This window comes from Sceloporus occidentalis, unplaced genomic scaffold (assembly GCF_023333645.1).
Source record: "Sceloporus occidentalis isolate IW3139 unplaced genomic scaffold, rSceOcc1.0.p SCAF_4, whole genome shotgun sequence".
Classification (NCBI taxonomy): Eukaryota; Metazoa; Chordata; class Lepidosauria; order Squamata; family Phrynosomatidae; genus Sceloporus; species Sceloporus occidentalis.
In genome coordinates this window covers 40,443,764-40,464,405 of record NW_028316984.1, presented here as the reverse complement: position 1 = coordinate 40,464,405, position 20,642 = coordinate 40,443,764, and the positions used below count along the sequence as shown (strand labels likewise).

Genomic DNA, 20,642 nt, shown 5'->3' with positions numbered 1-20,642 from the left:
GCAAGTAGGCCATTCCTACTATGATGTTTCATCTTATTGGAAGTTCCTCTACAGGCAGAAAATTAGCAGATCAGGACAGAAGTTTAAGCCCAACCTTCTGCTTGCACTTTTTATTTTCTTATTCTTTGGTGGCTAATTTTGCTTTTGCATTTTGTTTTTTTCACAAGGCCGCATTCTCCACCTGAACTGATTCAGTCCATTCACCTTCCTAATTCCATTCTATTACTCCCAACTTTCCACTTCCTCACTTTGTTGCATATGTACATCCAGTGTCAAATACTGGTCAAACAGAAAACACCCTTATGCCCTCTGACTGTCTCAGTTTGGTGAGGTTAGTCCTGCTCAATCCCTCTGTCTCACACTTTTCAGTGTTTTTAAAATGTCTTTTTCTCTATCATCTTCCCACTTTCCCCTTTCATTTTCAGCTTACTTCAATTGTTGCAAATTGAGTTCAAAGTGCAAAAGTAGTATGCACTCAGCTAACTTGGGGGGAAAGGATGGAGAGGAGGAGGTATCTTACACTTCTCACTAAATTCAGGCAAAGGTAAACAGTTGCAGCCTCTCATAGCTTAATGTGTTCTTCCACATTGATAACTTTTGCCATCTTAACCCCACTCTGATCTTGATTGGCCACTCATGTCCTGGTTTTCATCTGTATAATCTTGGATGGTATGGATCTCCAGTATTTAAAAGATACGCATTACACATATCACCTATCCATATGAAGCTAAGTACAGTACAACCCTTGTATCTGCAGGACCTGTACCCGTGGTTTCACTTACCTGTGTCTGAAAAAAATGTGTGCTCTGTGTATTTTCTAGGTTTTTCATCATGATTCTCTCATATGCTTCTACTGGAAGTTGTACATTTCAATAGGGGTCATTATTATCCATGGTTTTGCGTTTCCATGGTATACCCAGGAATGTATCCCCATGGATACGAAGGCCATACTGTATTGTGCAATACACACAGTAACATAATCAGGCCCTAAAATCTGTTTCTTTGTTTTTCCATGTTGTTTTCTGTGTCACCTATAACACCTAAGCTTTCTACATGTACATTGCATTGACAATAAATGCATCTTGCAATGGAATATCCTATCCATCAGTATTTTGTAATTCTGATTTTTCATCAATTCCAATAAACTGAATGCTGGATGCTTCATAACTGCAAAATCCAGGTAATGAAAACATTACCTTTGCAGTCTCAGACCTTTTCTTTCTTTTTCTCCCCCTCCCCTTTTGCCCCATCTGTCCATCTGTTTCTTGAACGCAGTCTGCTGGTATCTTGCTTCATGAAATGGAATCTAAACTCCTAATGGAAGTCACCCACCTGCATGGGAATAAACACTGCTCCAACTTTCTGGGGCTGTTGGTCAGGCTTGATTGTGTTGCAGGCATGTCATAGAATCCTTTTCAAACAATTAGGGCAAACCAGGTTTTCTTAATAACAAATAATATGTAATTTCAGATGATACACTTCTGAAAAAAAGAAAGGTGGAGGGAGAAGAAGCACTGTCAAGGTTATCTTTTTGATCTGCTGCTGATTGGGGTTCTTTGAACAGACTCTGCTCAATGCTGATATTTGGTCAGTACTGCATAATTGTCATATATATATATATATAATCCATGAGGAATGTCTTAAATTCTTGCTGATGCTGGAGTCTTGTCCATAGTTATCTGAGCGTAAGTCCCTTTGAACTCAATGAAATACACTTCCAAGCAACAGGCATAGGATTGTACTGTAAGGCTAACGTAGTGTGCATGCTTACCTGTTCCCCAGTTAACTCAGAGGGATTTACTTTTGAGTAGGTGTGCATAGGATTACTGTCAACCACTTGTGTGGATGCATTTCAGAGCAGGTTCTCTTTTAACGCTGTTGGAAACAATTTATTTGTATATTGGATTATGCCTGATATTTTTTTCTGTTTTACAATTATTTATAATTCTGTCTTTTTACAAATATTAGGTTACTGTTGTGATCTTTGGGAACATATTATTTACAGGTATAGTGTAGCTACATGTGGCTCACAAAAAATAATGCCTGACTCTCTCTACTTGGTTTTATCTTAATAGATGTGTAAAGGTTAGAGGGAAGGGGAAGCAACATGTAAAAACTGAGAAGCCAACACAATGACTCATTGGGCATGATCCAGCCAAAGTGGAGCTCTTTCAAGTCATTTGAGAGCTTTTACAAGGAGAGATTAAAGCACTTGCTTAATTTTCTTGTAAAATCTATAGGACTTAAAACACTTAATGTTGGCTTGATCATAGTGGTTAATTATTATCTGTTTGGATATTTCTAGTGTTGTATATTTTTGTAATGTAAATGTGATGGCTTTTAATTAAAATGTGTCAATTCTTAATATCTACCATAGTCTCCATCTGAAGGTCTCTTATTAATTAAGAAACCTAATTAAATCAGTGAAATCCGTGAGTGTGGCATTTCATTTCCACAGTTATTTAAAGTGTATGCTAATTCTTTTAAAATGAAAGTTTCATTTAGAATATCCTTGAAATTGGATGTTTGTCTCCTTTAAGTCACAGTGACTCAACTTCTCTCTTATGTTTCTTGAGCTTAAGGTCCCCATGTTCCCACCACAAGGATGCAATTATGATTCCTGTCTACCATTAGATGTTTTACCGCACACTAGAGCAAACAAGACCATATTTTAAATTATTCATTATTATTAGTAAGGTATTCTTTGGAACGCAATGGCATTAATTAATTTAGCACACAGCTGGTGTTATCTTCATAGACATCCACTTTTCAAATGGTTATTTCTGCCACAGAAAATTAGATACAAAATCAAGCACTTTAGTAATGCATTCTCTGCTGTGATGCTTGGCAATTGAAAGTAATGAACCTCCCTCCCCCCACTTATTTTTTTGATACATGGAGAAGCTTTTATGCTGTAAGAGGAGTTACAAATATACAATATAGATTTAACTTGGAAATCAAAGCACTTTCCTAAGATGAAAATAGGAACCAAAAAAAAAAAAAATACCACACAGTAATAGCATTAAATGTAGTAAAAGTTCCATCAGGAAATCAATGAGAGGGATGTAAACTATTTTTAAAAGGTAAAGATAGTAATTTCAAAAATCTTTATGTGTACATTTCTTTATGAATAAGCCATTTATCCATTTTATAACAAAAGCCCAAAGTACTTAAAATGAAAATAAAATGTTGAATAGACTGTATTAATCATACTTTCCCATCCTGAAATGTAACATGATAATTTAGTTCAATTGAAGCCAATGGGAGTTTTCAATATTGATTTCTGAGTGAGGTGAATGGTGTTATTATCTTGAATCTTTTGCTCTGGGGGATGGGAGGCCAGGCATACAGCTCCCAGGGGAAATTGGAAAGTTCTGCTGCTGGACGCATAAGCAAACTTTTCTTTTAGGATATCTAAAAAGTATCCATGGTGGCATGGAAAATAAAATAGTGTGTGTGATAGAAATTGACCCTGAAGTTGTCATATTATCAGCTTCTCGTTCCTTAGGATTTCAGGGTCAGAATCTGAAAGCAAGGGCTGGATCCATTAGAGAGGGGCAGTTGTGAAGGTGGGTCTTTTATAATGTCACAGTGGTGCAGCAAGCAAGAATTGGAAGGCAGGCCGGAACTACTAGTGGGTCAGCAGATAGGACAATGGAATAATTCTGGTAAAACTCTGCTAACCATGTAATATGGTAGCCCAGAGCCAAGGGAGAAAAGTATCTTTTATAAGTTGCATTGGGTCCAACTTAGAAGAAAGGCAGCATTTAAGTATTAAATAAAAATAAACAAACAAATGAATGAACAAATTAATAAACAATTTTCTGATGGCCAGGCAGATGGCAAAATTCACCCAGTAGCAGCAAAACATTGCTTCCAGTTTTGCTGAGGCTCACATCCCATGTGGCTAACCAACAGTAGACACTGTTACTGTTAACTACCCCCAAGTTGACCTGACTCATGGGGACCAGGGATGTAGCCAAGGGGGGGGTTCTTGGGGTCCGGACCCCCCCCCCTTCCATTAGAAAAATGAATGGTGTGTGCTGCTGCGCTGCCGCACTCAAGCTCCATTATAATGGTGGCACTTAGTCTGGACCCCCCCTTCCCAAAATCCTAGCTACATCCTGTGGATGAGACATTTCTAAGATCCCCTAACCTCCACCTCTCTGCTTAGGTCCTGTAAATTCATACTTGTGACCTCTTTGATTGAATCTATTCATTTGGTGTGCATTCTTCATCTCTTTCTACTACCTTCTTCCCAGTATTATTGTTTTTTCTAATGAGTTATGCCTTTTCATGATGTGGCCAAAGTATGACCGCCTCAATTTTATCATTCTGGCTTCTTCCTAGAAGGCTTGATCTGTTCAAGGACCCATTTGTTTGTCTTTTTGGCTGTCCACTGTATCCTTAGCATGGCTTTATACATGGGAAATTGTTCCAGGCCTTCTACTGCTGCAGATGTTTGTGGAAAGCTCACTGCCAAGTCTTGGGGGAGTCTTCCCTAAGCCATGTGGACCTATTGCTGGAGTTTGGAGAACAAGACGTTTCACTCACCATGTTTGCTTCATGTGGCATGATGGGCTCAAGACAAGTGCATGAGCCCATGATGTCTCTCCCTTCCCTTCAGTCCTGGCATTTTGGTACACACACACTGCACAAGCTCAGTTCAAATGCTGGCTGTGCCAGAGAGCCTTGGTGCCAGCTGAGAATAGATGGAGATGATACAGTATCTAGACTTTAAAACCACTTCTCATCCAAAAACTGAATCTTCTCCTCCATGAGTATTGCTCACCTGGAGGTGTTTTTTTTTCCTCATTTCCTAGAGAAGCTCAGCAAGACCCTGAGACTTCAGCCAGGGCACTCAGACTTGGCAACTTCAGCCTTCAGTATCATTGGCAGACACTTGTTCAGCAACATATTCTGAACAGAGCATCTGCCAAGACTGAAGCAATAATTCCAATGAGACCTTATACTGATGTGATCAATTTACTACAAAGTGATGTTACCATATCAGTTTCAAGTGGGGGAATACTTTGTGTGAATGTGCCCTCATGTGTTGAACTCTGGTATTTACCACACCAAGGCAGATTTCTGAAAAGAAGGCCTCTCCTTGACATGAAAAACACAAAGAGTTTTGCAATGTGGCAAATGCATTTAAACCAATTAATTGCCCCACAGGACTGACAAAGTTGGTTCAGCTTGTGGTATGTTGAGTTTCAAGTTGCAAATATTTTGTTCCCATTATGAAAATTTGATATTTCAAATCCAAGGCTATGCTAAAAAATTTAGAGCATCTCTTGGCTGACGGACGCTGAGCGCAGAAATACATTTCTCTGATATTTCAAGATGCTAGGAGTTGGTAGCCGCTTACCTTTGCTTAATTTAATGAGGTGAATGAGAGCTTTCAGTTTGTTTGTGCCTTCTTCTTTTTTTAAAAGTGTTGTTCTACTCATCATGGTACAAAGTCTTCTCCACAGCTTCCACAAGCTGCATTTCCTGAAATGCCCTAGTATGAAAAATGCCACATCATGTTGCTTCCAGGGCATTTGGAGAGGCAGCATGAGCTTTACCCCCAGCTTGCTACAGGCACTACTTCCTGGAATGCCTTGGACATTGTAATACATCATGTCACTCCCAAGGGATCTCAGGAAAATACAGCAGAGAGAGCCTTGTGTTTCAGTGGAGATGGGGAATTTTTAAAAAGTATTTGAAACAAGTGGGAAAATGGAAAGCTCTCTTAACACCTTCCAGTGGTTCCCAAACTTTGGTCCTTTTAGTGTTTTGGACTTCAGCTCCAGAAGCCCTAGCCAGCTTGGCCAACAGTCAGGAATTCTGGGAAATGAAGTCCACAACATCCAGAAGATCAAAGTTTGGGAATCCCTGTATGCTTATGTAAAGTAAACAATAATCCACTCACCTGTTATATTTCAGTAACGTTTCTCCATTTCCAAGAGATCAGTAGGAAATTTGCTTTTGGGTAGGAATTTCAGAAGCCAATTATCTACTGATCTCTCTCAAGTGGAGAGCACGTGTGGTGTAGTGGTTTGAGCATTGATTCTGGTGACCAAGGTTGGAATCCCCACTCAACCATGAAAACTCATTGGGTCATCTTGGTCAAGTCATACTCTCTCAACCTCAGAGAAAGGCAAAGGTAAACCCTGTCAGAGCAAAACTTGCCAAGAAAATCCTGTGATGACTTCACCTTAGTGTTGCCATAGGTTGAAAAAAACTTGAAGGCACATAACAATAGGAATTTCAGCCTAGCCTTAGTAGCTTGGTGGAACAACTGAAAAGACAAAAAAAAAAAAAAAAAAACCTCAGTGTCATAAATACTAGCTCCTTCCATACAATCAAATTGGCATTCAGTCAAAATACCCACCCTGCAGGATGGAACACGGTAAAAGTGATCATTTAGTACTTAAGCAAAAACACTCCATTTTGAGGTGCAGGTCTTCAAATGTTCATCTCTTGTGTTTCTTATGCTGATTTTAATGAATTGTGTGGAACCTGCCTGGCTCACATTTCAATATTTTATTGCAATATGATTGGAATGAAGTAAATTTTACTTCATTCCAATCATATTGTCATGTTATCCTTGTGAGCTGCTTCATGGACTCAGAGAAAAAGAAAAGAGAGAATAAATAACATATAAATGGAGATTCACTATTGCTTATCCAAAATGCTTGGGACCAGAAATTGGGATTTTTTTGTGGGGAAGGGGGGTTGAAATACAAGTAGCATAATACATACTGTATGAGAAAGAAAGAGAGATACATGGTTGGAGGGAGATGCAAGGATCTCTGAAATGGCAAGAATCCAAGCGTAGTGTTTGGCATGAATCCCCACCTATCACCATTTCACAGATCTTTCCATCTCTTTCTCCAGCCATGTCTCGCTGCAAATACAATAAGTGCTACACTACTTGTATTCCAAAATCCAAATCCAAAATATTCCAAAATTGAAGCCTCCAAACATCATGTTGGTGCTCAAAAATGATTGGACTTTGGAACATTTCAGATTTTTGGGTAATAATAATAATAATAATAATAATAATAATAATAATAATTATTTATATTTCCTGCTTCTCACGAGGGATCAAAGCAGAATTGCAACAAGAAATACAGTAATACAGTGTCTAAAATACATGTCTAAAATACAATCTCTAAAACTACAGCAATAAAATCAATAACTGGCCTTTGACCTGGGGGTAAACCGTTCTTCTTTATAAAAGATCTGGGGGGTAGGCTTGCCAGAAGAGCTCCATCTTTAATGCCTTCTTAAAGGCATCTAAGGTAGATATGAAATGGATCTCTACCGGAAGGTTGTTCCAAAGCATGGGGGCAGCAGCGGTATATGCTCTGTGGTGCGTGGTTGTTAATCTCACCTTGGGATAGTTAAGTAAATTCTTACCAGTTGTTCTGACAGTGCGGGGCAGATTGTGTAGGGAGAGGCGTTCCCTCAAGTAACTCAGGCCCAAGCCATGTAGGTCTTTAAAGGTAATGAACAACACTTTGTATTGCGCCCAGAAGCTAATTGGCAGCCAGTGTAAAGATTTTGGAGCAGGTGTTATATGGTCTAATCTGGAGGTTCCAGTGACCAATCTGGCTGCTACTTTTTGAATTAGTTGAAGCTTCCGAACTTGGCACAAAGGTAGCCCCATGTAGAGTGTATTACAGAAATCTAAATGGGAGATTACCAATGCGTGTACCACTGTTTCAAGGTCCTTCCTGTCCAGGTAAGGACACAGTTGGCATATCAGCCGAAGCTGGTACCAAGCACTCCTGGCCATCACATCTACTTGAGATGACAACTGTAGCGATGAGTCCAGGAGTACTCCCAGACTGTGGACTTTGTCCTTTAGGGGAAGTGTGACCCTGTCCAGGACAGGATGGCAAATCTCTGTCCCTGGACCAGGAGAACCTATCACAAGTATTTCCATTTTTTCTGGATTCAGCTTGAGTTTGTTTTTCCTCATCCAGCCCATTACTGACCCTAAGCAGGCATCCAGAGGAGAGATGCCGTCCTCAGTTATTGTACCAGTCGGAGACATGGAGAGGTAGATCTGAGTGTCATCAGCATATTGATAACACTGTGCTCCATGTCTTCGGATGATCTCTCCCTGTGGCTTCATGTAAATGTTAAATAGCATGGGGGACAGAATGGCACCCTGAGGAATGCCAGATGTCAGCTCTCTTTTGCAAGAGTAACTGTCCCCCAGCCTCACCATCTGAAGTCTGCCCGAGAGGTAGGAGCGGAACCACTGGAGCGCAGTGCCTCCAATGCCTAACTCCCTCAGGCGCTCCAGAAGGATACCATGGTCGATGGTATCGAAGGCCGCTGAGATGTCCAAGAGCACCAGCAGGGTTACACTTCCCCTGTCGATACCCAGACGGAGATCATCTACCAAGGCGACCATGGCCATCTCAACTCTGTATCCCGCTCTAAAGCCAGTTTGAAATGGGTCTAGATAATCAGCTTCATCCAAGACGGCTTGGAGTTGGAAGGTGACTGCTCTCGCGATCACCTTGCCCAAGAATGGTAATAAAGAGACTGGTCTATAGTTGTTCCTCAACAGGGGATCCAGGGAGGGTTTCTTTAAGAAAGGTTTCACTATAGCTAATTTTAGTGAAGATGGAAATCTACCCTCCCGGAAGTATGCATTTATTATCAAGTGAAGTGATGTTTTTATTGCATCACCTCCCTGGATGGTCAGCCAAGATGGGCAAGGATCGAGAGGGCACATCGTCCTCCTTACAGATCCAAGGATAAAGGATTCTCAACCTCTAATAATCAGGCCTTGGTGATCCTCAGATATATGAAGCTGGATTTATACCAGTACATATATCAGTAAAACTTCCAGGAAAAAAGTGAGCTGGGATCCTTCATGTGTCTTGGGGTTTTCATTTGAATTATTATTATTATTATTATTTTCCACCTTGTCAGGTATTCTGTACATGAGATGAGTAAACACAGGGCTGCTAACAGAAATACCTGTGCTTCCTACCCTTTTTTGCCACAGCTGTGGTGTGAGCATCCTCCAGAAACAACATACAGTTACTCCCCTGACTATGCTGTTACTTTGCTGGGTTGTTTCTGCTGAGCGCATGATGAACAGAAACCACAAAAGTAATGCTGGCAAATCAGGAAATGCACCTCAAAATATCAAGGAGGGGGAAGATTCTGGAAAGGAAAATAAAAGAGATGGGGAACAACAGCATGTTTGAGGTCAGAGAAGACAGTTTGGAGAGGGGAAATCATGAAATATATGATAAAACACACAGCTGAAGAAAAATAAGTGAAGAGTTGGAACAGAATGCTAAAAGTACATGGATACAAATCTACTGAAAGCACTGCATGGGTGACTCAAGAGACTTGCAGAGAACTGATGGATACCCGCTGGGTGCAAAGGTAGCCCACAAACTCTTTCACAAAAAGAAACTTGTTCTTTCCTGATGTGGTTCTCTCAGGAGATATACTGGGACACTTCTTTATTTTGTGCTTTGATTCCCTTCAGAAAGCTTAGTATATTCATTCGTTCTGATCTGAGCCTGCTGAGGGAATTTATCCTCATGTTGTCTTTGCAATCAGTTTGCTTTGAATTTTTACTTTCATGCAAAATCAGAAGCCTTCTTTGAGATGCACTAGTGCAGACAAGCAAAACAAATATCAAGTTGATGGCTTAACAATCTAGCAAATTTAGAATTGAATAAAGTCCTAGTTTAAAAATAAATCAAGAATCATGGCAGGCAAATATATGTTGCAGTTGTGCTATGATGAAAATCTTTAATCTTATTTCTGCACATTTCCCCTGATTGGAATCTTTTGTTTCATATGGCAGTTTGTAGGAACCAGGTTTTATTTACATATTTTTGTAACTGCTGATACAATTCTTATTCCATGGCCTCTTCACACTACACAGTTGTAGCAGTTCGATGCCACTTTAACTACCATAGTAACATCCTACAGAATCCTGGGATTAGTAGTTGAGTGAAACACTAGATACTCAATCTGGCTATGAGTTCTGAATGCCCCTGAACTGCAAATTTCAGATTCTATTTGTATAGTATAGAAATTTAGGAGGACCAGGCAAGTAGTTATACTAACATATAAAAACTGGGTTTTTTCCATGACTGCTTTTCTTTACTGAATGGATCTTTAGCCAATGGGATGAGTACTTTAAATCATTCTTCATGATAAGCACATACTCAGGAATTGCATTAATGGTCTGGCCTAGTTTATTAACAACCTTTAAGGGAGGTTTGTTTACTGCATTCAGAATTGTTAGAATAAAAATAGAAAGCAATGTAAAATGCTTTAGCCTTGATTTTCTTAGAATCATCTTTGTTAACCTTTGTACGGATTTAAATAAGGGCTGTAATTGAAAATTCCATAGTGAGAAGTATCTTGGAAAATGCAGTTATATTGGGTAGGAAATCAAATAATGCTGTCATAAATGTTTACTTATAGTTTACTTATAGATGTTTACATGCATCATTTAGTTGGCACAAATGCTGAAATCAACACTTCATATATTATTTCATTTATCTTAATAGGAGATCACTCAGCCCTAATCAGATCTAGCTGAGGGCAACTGGTGGCATCCAATGAAGCTGCATACATTATATCACAGTTTGCATCCAGTCAATTCACTGAATAATTTTATGCAAAGGGATCTTGTAGCACCTTTGAGACTGAGTGAAAGAAATTATAGGATAAGCTTTCGCAGACTTGATCTATTTCCATTCATCTGAGGAAGTAGTCCAAGGCTGCATCCACACTGCAGAAATAATCCAGTTTGATTTGTAGTTTGTTGTGACACCAGAGCTCTCTAGCATAGGTGACTCACAAAACTACAGCATTCCACTGCAGATGCAAATGTCCCTCAAAATGTGAATCAGACTTTCCATTGAGGACTCCTGCTCCTCACACCATTCCTTCATTGGATTTCTGTACTATACAAATGGAACAAAGCTTAGGCTATCATTCACAATGTCTCAACCTTGGAGTCAGTTTTTGAGTGTTGGTTCTCATGTGGAGGATATTTGCTTGAGGCTGGATCTAGCACAACCATGCATTTGAGAATTTAAGGCATTTATTCAGGTTTAGTGGCACAGACAACCAGACAGTTGACCTTCTAGTTTCACCATGGGGGCGGGGGGACAAGGTCTGTGAAATAATTTAAAAGTCCCAACTGGATTTAAACTAAAACTAAAACATCACACCCACTATGATGGGGAGTTAGGGTGCTGTTTCCAACTATGGGTAGCACTGTGTCGAAACAGGGGTAGTTCGCTATGCTGGTGTTCAAGATTGTTCTTTGCAATAACACTATTCTTCTGTTAAACATCCATTTTGGTCTGGCTTCCCCTTTAAACAAAAACAAAACTGCTGTAAAGGAGTTATGGAGTCTCAGGTAGCGTCTGTGCATTTGAGAGAGAGAAAATATATATACAAGCTGGAGCGTGTCCAGAGAAGGGTGACCAAAATGGTGAAGGGTCTGGAAACCATGCCCTATGAGGAGAGACTTAGAGAGCTGGGTATGTTTAGTCTGGAGAAGAGAAGGTTAAGAGGTGATATGATAGCCCTGTTTAAATATGTGAAGGGGTGTTGTATTGAAGATGGAGCAAACTTGTTTTCTGCTGCTCCAGAAAATAGGACCCAGAACAATGGATGGAAGCTACAGGAAAAGGGATTACATCTAAATATTGGGAGGAACCTCCTGACAGTAAGATCTGTTCAACAGTGAAACATGCTGCCTTGAACTGTGATGGAGTCTCCTTCTTTGGCGGCTGGGTGGCCATCTGTCAAGGGTGCTTTGAATATATGTTTGCATGTGACAGCCCTTCCAGCTCTATGGAGATTTTGAGAACTGGGGGAAAAGGCCGGAAGTAAAAGGTATACTCCCAGCAAAGTCTCACGATTCTGCTGAAGAATTTCAGACACATCACGCTTATCCAGGACTTCTCCTATGAAGATCCAGGAATGCTCCAGCAACAAACTATTCACAGGGAAGTCCTGGAAATGGTTTGTTGCTGGAGCATTTCTAGTTCTTCCTGGGATACGTCCTGGATAAGTGTGATGTCATCTGAAAATCTTCAGTGTGATCGCACAATTATCTTGGAAGTATGCTTTTGTCTTCCCCAATTTTCCTCCATCTGATAATCTACAATTCTGTGTTTTATTCCAACAAATAGCTTAACGCATTTGGTTGAGGAATATTTGTATCCTCTTCTTTATGGGTGATAAAAGGAGGTACATATATATATTTATAATCCCCCCCCCCCCAAAAAAGACTGAAGAAGTAAATAAAGAAATAATTTTAAAAATTAACAAAATTACAAGGTGCTGTGTAGGGATGAAAACAATATTAACAAATATTTAGGAGATGGTTTAAAAATGTGTTTTTCGGGTATAAGAATACCCTGATGAGGAGAAACCCAGTGGCTCCTAACTTATTCAGTGCAAACTTTGTACATTGTTTGAGGTGTTGTACAGAAAACAGCATTTCTCTGTGGAAAAAAACATATGAACATATATGCTCAGAGAAGTTCCAAACCATAACTTTTTTTGTGGAGGAACAGCATTTCTGTTTTCTACACACACACCCTGATATGTAAGTATTACACAGAGTATGTCCCAAACTACAAATAGTCTTCCAACACTGCAGTTTTCTATGCCTTTTTCTCAGCAGAAAGAAACTCAGTAACAAGAAGAAATTAGTGAAGAATTACATCCTGAATTCCCTACTTTACATCAGGGTCTCCTCTGAAACACCCTGACAGCCGCCACCATCATACCCAATTCAGGATTCAAGCAGAATATGATACTGTAGAGTGGTTATATTCACCTTCCCCTGCCAGGATAAGTCTTGACTCATAAAAACCCAATATTTGGGGTGGTGGGAAGGTAAGCATTAAGGGTTATTTAAACATCTTGGTTTATCCTAGCTTTACTATTTTTTTCTATGAGCTAAGTAGTAGAAGGGAGGATTGTGTGCAGTAAAATCATGTCACTTGCAGAATTGGACTAGCTCTAAAAATCAGAAAAATCTGTCAAACCTAGTTTAATCAGTGGAGCAGTTATATTTAGAGACAGACTCTCCATCGTACCAAAGCTCATGCCTTGGAACAATCAGGTGGCACAGCTGGCACAGCACACATGCTTTCCATATTCTTCCATTACCATGTGTTTATAGAAAGAAACTACAGGGAAATAGCTTGTCTGTCACTTGTGGCAAGCAGAGTGAGCAATACTGCCTGAAGGGAAGCACCAGAATCTGTAGGAAAGGAATTGCCACTATCTTTTTTTATAAAAATTTCCTCACGTTGAAATGGGAGATAGGGATTAATTATGCCAGCTCCAGCTTTGGTATATCTAGTGGCCCTTGTTTTGGAGTGGATGTCCTGAGGAAACATGGTAACCTTAATTGGAAACCAAGAGGAGGGGTGATCAAATGTTTGTATCCAAAGAGACCTATGCAAGCAGGATTCCAGGTGGTTTGTTTTTAATGTGGTTTTATTTTTTTATTTTTTTATTTTATATAAATTTTATTAGCTTAAAAAATATAAAAGACTTAAATACACAACAAACATTAAAAAATTCCTAACACAAACAATACTAAAACCTAACACATACATGACTTCCTCAACTGTGCATCTATTACATAGTGTAATTCATTTATAGTCAAAACATACTCTTAATAACTTTTAACTGTGAAGTCAAGGAAACTTACTCCAAACTTCATCTGTACCTATCTGTTACCCCCATTCTGGTTACTGTGATAGATACACTCATAAATAAAAAACTCTATAGACACTATACTTCTTTCGTATCATATCTAAGAGTGTCTTGCAGAAATCTACAATATCTGCTTTATATTTATGTAATCTAAGGATCTTGCCCCTTATTCTGTCCATTTTACATCTTTATTTATCCTAAGCGCACACCCCTTAACACATTATATAGCTAAATTTGGAATTTAGTCTAACATTACAATACATCTACTAGGCTTCCCATCTTGTTGTATATATGAGATCCATGGACTCCAATCCTTTGAAAAATTAGATAGTGTGTCATTTTTCATAAAACATGATAGTTGATCAATTTCATACATTTCATATAATTTAATTTTCCACTCATCTATAGATGGTAACTCCTCAGACTTCCAGTATTTTGTCTGTCACTTGTGGCAAGCAGAGTGAGCAATACTGGCCGCTGCTATTGCAAAAAAAAAAATCAATTTACCATTTGCCCTTTCCATCGCTTGGTCTTCTATTATATTTAGTAGATATATCATCGGGTCTGCACGTATATTAAACTTAAATATTTTTTTCATTTCTCCATGAATCTGTTTCCAAAACTGTTTTGCCTTTTCACATGACCACCAACTGTGCAGATACGTGCCTAATTCCTTTTGGCATTTCCAACATGTGCCCTTCATACCCTTATACATTTTAGAAATCCTATGTAAGTACCATCTAAAAATTGATTTATAGCAGTTTTCCCTAATTTCTACATTATTTGTATACTTGATCCGCCTTTTCCATGTCTTTTCCCACTGGTCCAATGTTATATTTCGATTCAGGTCTTTTGCCCAGCTAATCATGTATTCTTTAATAACCTCTTCCTCCAATTCAAATTTCAAAATCAAATTATAGAATTTCGATATCCTTTTTATTTTAGACCCATTTTTAACAATATTTTCTAACTCCGGAATAGCGGGAGCAATACCTAGGCCTTTCTGATCCATTTTAACATGGTTTTATTAAGAGTTCTAAAGAAATACCATAGTTTACCAGCATACCAGCATCATATCTTTCAAATGTCCTGGGCAGGGGCAGTCTTGATTAATTTGAGAACCCAAAGAAAGGTGCTGACAATGATGTATCGGGCTTTTTCTCCCTCAAACATTGGACATTATCAGACAAGGGAAATTGGAAATATAATCCAATGGCAATCCGAACGCAATTATGGAATTTAATGTTATTGTGTGATACACTACCACACGCAATTTCAGGCAATGGGAAATCAGTCTGACTGCAATCATGGGGTTTCACATTATTGTGTGATAGACTACCACACACAAGTTCGGGCAATGGCAAGCTATTTTCGGGCTATGGGAAGTCAGTTCAAATGCAATTCAAATTCGCGTAAATTCACTGAATTAGTGAATTCATGTGAATGCGTTCTGGCCCCACTTTCTTTTCATTCAAAATTAAGAGAAATTCCACTCGTGTGATAAACTCCATTGAAACACTTGTTTGGTTTGCATAGTATTCCCCTTAAAGTACGAGAAAATAATCACTGAATGAGTATGGGCTGTTTGGAAAACAAGCTACCCAAAATGTGTTCATTCGTCGCAACTGTGTCAGGTTGGCAGTGACAATCCCAATTAGAATAATGGAATCATAGAGTTGGAAGAGGCCACAAGAGCCATCCAGCCCAACCCCGTTCTGCCGTGCAGGAACATACGATCAAAGCATCCCCGCCAGATGGCCATCCAGCCTCTGTTTAAAGACCTCCAAAGACGGAGACTCCACCACTCTCCAAGGGTGTGTCTTCCATTGTAGAACAGCTCTTACTGTCAGGAGGTTTTCCTAATATTTAGGTGGAATTCCTTTTCCCATAGCTTGAATCCATTGCTCTATGTCCTATTCTCTGGAGCAGCAGAAAAGCTTGCTCCACCCTCAATGTGACATCCCTTCAGATATTTAAACAAGGCTATCCTATCACCTCTTAACCGTCTCTTCTCCAGGCTAAACATACCCAGCTCCCTAAGTCATTCCGCATAGGGCATGGTTTCCAGACCCTTCACCATTTTGGTTGCCATTCTTTGGACACACTCCAGTTTCTCAACATCTTTTTTGAACTGCGGTGCCCAGAACTGGACCCAGTATTCTAGGTGAGTCCTGACCAAAGCAGAATAGAGTGGCACAATATTATAGACACTACTATTGATGCAGTCCAGAATTACCTTGGCCTTTTTAGCTGCTGCATCACGCTGTTTACTAATGTTAAACTTGTGGTCTACTAGGACTCCTAGATGCCTTTCACATGCAGTCTTGTTAAGCCAGGTGTCCCCATCCTATCTCTATGCATTTCATTTTTTTTTCTGCCTACAGTAAGTGCAGTACATTACATTTCACCCTGCTGTAATTCATTTCGTTAGTTTGAGCTCAACTTTCTAATCTATTAAGGTCATTTTGAATTTTGATCCTCTCCTCTGGATTTGGTGTAATCTATAATTAATTCTCTGCTAGTCCAGTTTTCCTGCTGCTTTTAAAATATCTCAGTTTCTCTGTCCTCCTTTGTCCTCAGGTCACTTCGGTTGCTAAAAACTTAGGTCAAAGTGCAAAAATAATTTGCACTTAATTAACTAATAGTTTCCTGGAGTTTGCAGGGGAGGAAAGTAGTTTGCAGGGGAGGGGAGGAAGCTTGTCTTTCTCAATAAGCTCAGGCAAAAGCCAATTGTCTCTCCTAGTTTGTGTGTTTTCATAATAACTTTTGCCATCTTTACCTTCCTCTAATGTTGCATGACCACACAAGTCCCAGCTTCCATCTGTGAAACATTGGAGGGTATGCAACATGCTTACTTTGACTGGCCATAGTAGTAACAGACCTGTTTAGAAGGGAGAATTTCTGAGGTTGTACAAGTGCTGCTGTGGCTTAGCTACTGTGTTATTTCTAGCGTAGGACCTACACTGTAGGAATTTAAAACTCTTTTCCTTCTCTTACATAGCAGGCAAAGACTTAGCTTCATGCATGTGTCAGTTTCTTCTGGTAACAAGATCCACTGTCCCGTGCAGCCCACCCATTGCCAAACATCTTGCAAAGATTCAGCAAAGCCAGCATTTCAATAGTCAAGTTGACCTTTCTCTTCTTCAGGAATCTTTCCCTGGCCACACTGCTGGCTTGCATCTTGCTTCACTCCCAAGGCTATTGGCCTGTTACCTATAAGAGACAGTGGCCATATCACAACTAGAAACAAACTAGAAACTTGACTTGACTCAGTACAGTTCCAGGAGTGTTGTTGCTAAAGACTGGCCCTGTAGAAGAAGAAACAAAGAAAGCACATGCATGACTATTCATCCCAAATAGATACTCTTACGTAATATGTTCCCCCAGTCCCTTCAAAAGAATTTAACCCTTCTTTTCAAGTGATCACTCCAAATTGGTCACTTTTCTCTCACAACACAAATCCTTTTATTTATGTATGCATGCATGCAAACTGTGACTGTCTAGAAACAGAGAGTTTTTTGCACAAAATCCCTCAGTTATTCCTCTGAAAAAATACATATTATTTCTGTGCAGAAAAGAAATCCCAAACTCTTCAAAATGTGTGAATACTAGATGATAACAGTCCAGGTGTGTTTCTTTTTTCCATAGCATAGCCTAAAGGAACCAGATCCTGTGTGATCTTGAAAGCTAAACAAGGCCAATCCTGCTTAATACTTGGACGGGAGACCATCAATGAAAATTGGGTGCTGTAGGCTATGTTTCAGAGGGAAAAGATGGCAAAACTACCTCTGAGTATTCCATGTCTAAGAAAACCCTATGAAATTCATGGGGTCACCATAAGTCGACAGGCAACTTGAATGTCATCACTTGCAAAGATGAAATAGTCAAATAACATCATTCCTAAAGTATATGTATGATGTATAAACACACATACATATTTTTAATCCCTAAATAAATATCCACATTTGCTATGGACACATGCTATACAAATTCACATAGGTGTAAGATCCATTCATTAGAAAAGGACATGTATCAGAGCCTGCAGTTTTCACCAGTGTACCTGTGGTGACAATCGTATGGCCCTCCAGATATTATTGCAATGCAACTCCCAGTGTTCCTCATCACTAGTTGTGTTGGCTACAGCTGCTGGCAGTTACAGGGGCCATGAAATTTCCTGAGCCATAGCATGAGCTCCATTTTAAAAGAACAGCGTGGCAGTGATAAATCAGGTAAACCCCATCTTCAGCAGCTGTATTTGGCTTCTGTCTTTTAAAAAAATGTAACTTACTTTAAATGGAAGTTTATTATCTTGCAGAGTGGTGTATCTATAGTGCAACTCTAAGCATGCTTACTCAGCAGTAAGTCCCACTGAGCTCAATAAGTCATAAGCCACCTTCAGAGTGTTATTTGTTGAGTGCACATTGTGTTTTACATGAGCAATTTACAGTTGTTAATTTGCGAGCCGGCATGTTGAAATGGATTGAGTGTTGAACTACGACTCCAGGGTCTGAATCCCAACTCAGCCAAGCAAACCTACTGGGTGATTGTAGGCAAGACACATTCTCTCAGCCTCCTCTGAACCACTCTTGATAGGAAAACCCCACACTAGATTTGCCTTAGAGTCTCCATAAGTTGGAAGTGACTTGAAGGCACACAACATACGCACACTGCACTTGGCTTACATCTTTAAAACACACAGAAGGAAAATGGATGGCCATGAGGAAAGGGACCAAGTCCAATAGAGGCTGGCTGCTCTTTTCTCCTCTGAGCTGTATCTGGAATCTGGAGTGAGGGCCTCTCACTAGCCCTTGGACCTAGCCACGATGGAGCTGTGCCCATCGCTTCTCTTCCTCTCAGCAGTTTAGTAAATAATAACAATTTAATTAAAAGCAGTTGAAGAACAGTACAGCATTTTCCTTTTTTTAAAAGAAAAAAGCATTATTGCATCGTATTAAAAGCCTTTTATTTAAAAGCCTCCAATTCTCAAAGAGGTGTCAGACTAAAGAAGTCTTTGCCAGTCAGTAGAAGGACTGTAAGAATGAGGCCATTCTAGCTTCCCAAGGATGGGATTTCCAAAGGCTTAGGAGTAGGCACTGAGAAGGTCCTGTCCAGCCTCATAACTCTACCAAACACTCCTGTGAAAGTGCTGGGAATGAGAAAAGAAGCTCAAGTGACAGCAATCACAGGAAATCCTTTCATATGAAGTCATGCTGATCCTGTGATTGTCCCGTCATTGAAGTGGAATTGTTCTGGAATTTTGTATTAATGGAAATTCGCGTTAATACACTTCCACTTCAAATAATGACAGGATCAGCATAACGTTATGAAAGGCTTTCACACAATCGCTGTCACAAGTAATCCCAACCTTGTCCTGTTTTAAAGGCTAGTTTTTACAGTTTATTCTTTTTAAGTGCTAGGCTACCTTCCTCCTTGCTTTCCCTTTGCTGGCCAGCAAAGCCATTTTTGTTTAAGCAGCCTTTTAATAGTTAAGCAGGGACAGTTTTCATTTATCTGTGTGTTTTGTTTGTTTTTAACTTTTGTGTGTCTTTTAAGATGCTTTTTAGTGGGGAATTTTAATTGTTTTTAAATTTTTACCATAAATATTTTTCCTTTCCAGTTTGCACTTTTTGGAAGTTGCCATAGGTCCTAATTTGGGAGAAAGGCAGCGTATACAGTATATACTCATGTATAAGTCTAGAAATTTAGGTTAAAAGTTGACCCCAAAAACCTGAGTCAACTTATCCACAGATCAATGTAAGTACTATACTTTAAATCTCTCTCTCTCTCTCTCTCTCTCTCTCTCACACACACACACACACACACACACACACCACACAGTGAAAGTGAAAGGCAAGAGTTTAATCTGCCCTGGAAGCTCTGGCTCCCTTCTATTCTCTCATCCCTGCAGCCCTTAGTACAAGCACAAATCCCTGCTTGAATTTTATAAATTCTTTGGCATTGTTTTCCTTTGCTTTGTCCTTTACATCCTTCATTAAATGGCCCTAAATTTTATCCTCGATTTATCCACAGATCATATTTTTTGGCCGCAAAACCTGCCCTCAATTTATATGCGGTTGACTTATAGTCGAGTATATATGGTAAATGAAGAAAATAAATCAGAATATTTCCCAGCTCACACTTCCAACTTGCATCTTGGTTCATGTCAAAGCTTCTTGGCCTCTCACCTGTCAAACAAAGAATCACATCCATCCATTCTCACATTAACTTTACTTTTAGGTAAAAATGTGAGCACTATGTTTACCTGATCCTATGCCCCTGTGATTCCTGGTTAGGCTGCTGCCAGAGCAATGAAGGCAGGGATGTGACAGTGGTGAACCTTTCGACATCTGCAACAGATGCAACCCTGAAAATGGTAGCCTTGCCATCCTGTGACTCTGCATGCATCTTCCCAGAGAGCACAGGATTGCTCTCTAAACTCAAGTAAGGCCTCAGCTATGGATTTACTGTGTACATTCTGCCAACGACAAATGGAAACCACACCAGTCTGCCCTTAACTGAAACTGGCAAGGAGCCACTACAGTAATTGTAACCAAAATCAATAAACTGCAAGAAATCTCAAAGTAATAAATACATTGAAAATATAAAAGGAAGCATTGAAGGAAGTTGAAGAAAGGAATTTTAATGAGAAAGGGGGCTTTTTTTAAAAAAAGCATAAGTATTTTACAAAATTAAAACATTACTTCCAGACAGGGTGACCAGACATCCTCCTTTTCCCAGACATGCCCTACATTTCACCCATCTGTCCAGGAGGAATTCAAAAATGTCCCCCATTTTGACCATGACTAAGAAGCATGGATTTTTATTTCTATGAGTGTTTGTAGCTGTTGTTTGGCCTACATTTTTCTGGAATGTCCTACATTTTACGGTGCCTTGTCCTGCTTTGC

General features: G+C 39.5%; 1 protein-coding gene across 5 annotated transcripts in view; it reads left to right on the top strand.

Annotated features, from left to right (window-relative positions):
• Positions 1-20,642, top strand: part of B3GALT1 (beta-1,3-galactosyltransferase 1) — a 426,145-nt gene that overhangs the window by 304,096 nt on the left and 101,407 nt on the right. For all 5 annotated transcript variants that reach the window (XM_089523298.1, XM_089523299.1, XM_089523297.1 and 2 more), the window contains one exon: positions 1,471-1,587. The gene's annotated coding sequence lies outside the window, so the exon portion shown is untranslated. The remainder of the gene's footprint in view (positions 1-1,470; positions 1,588-20,642) is intronic.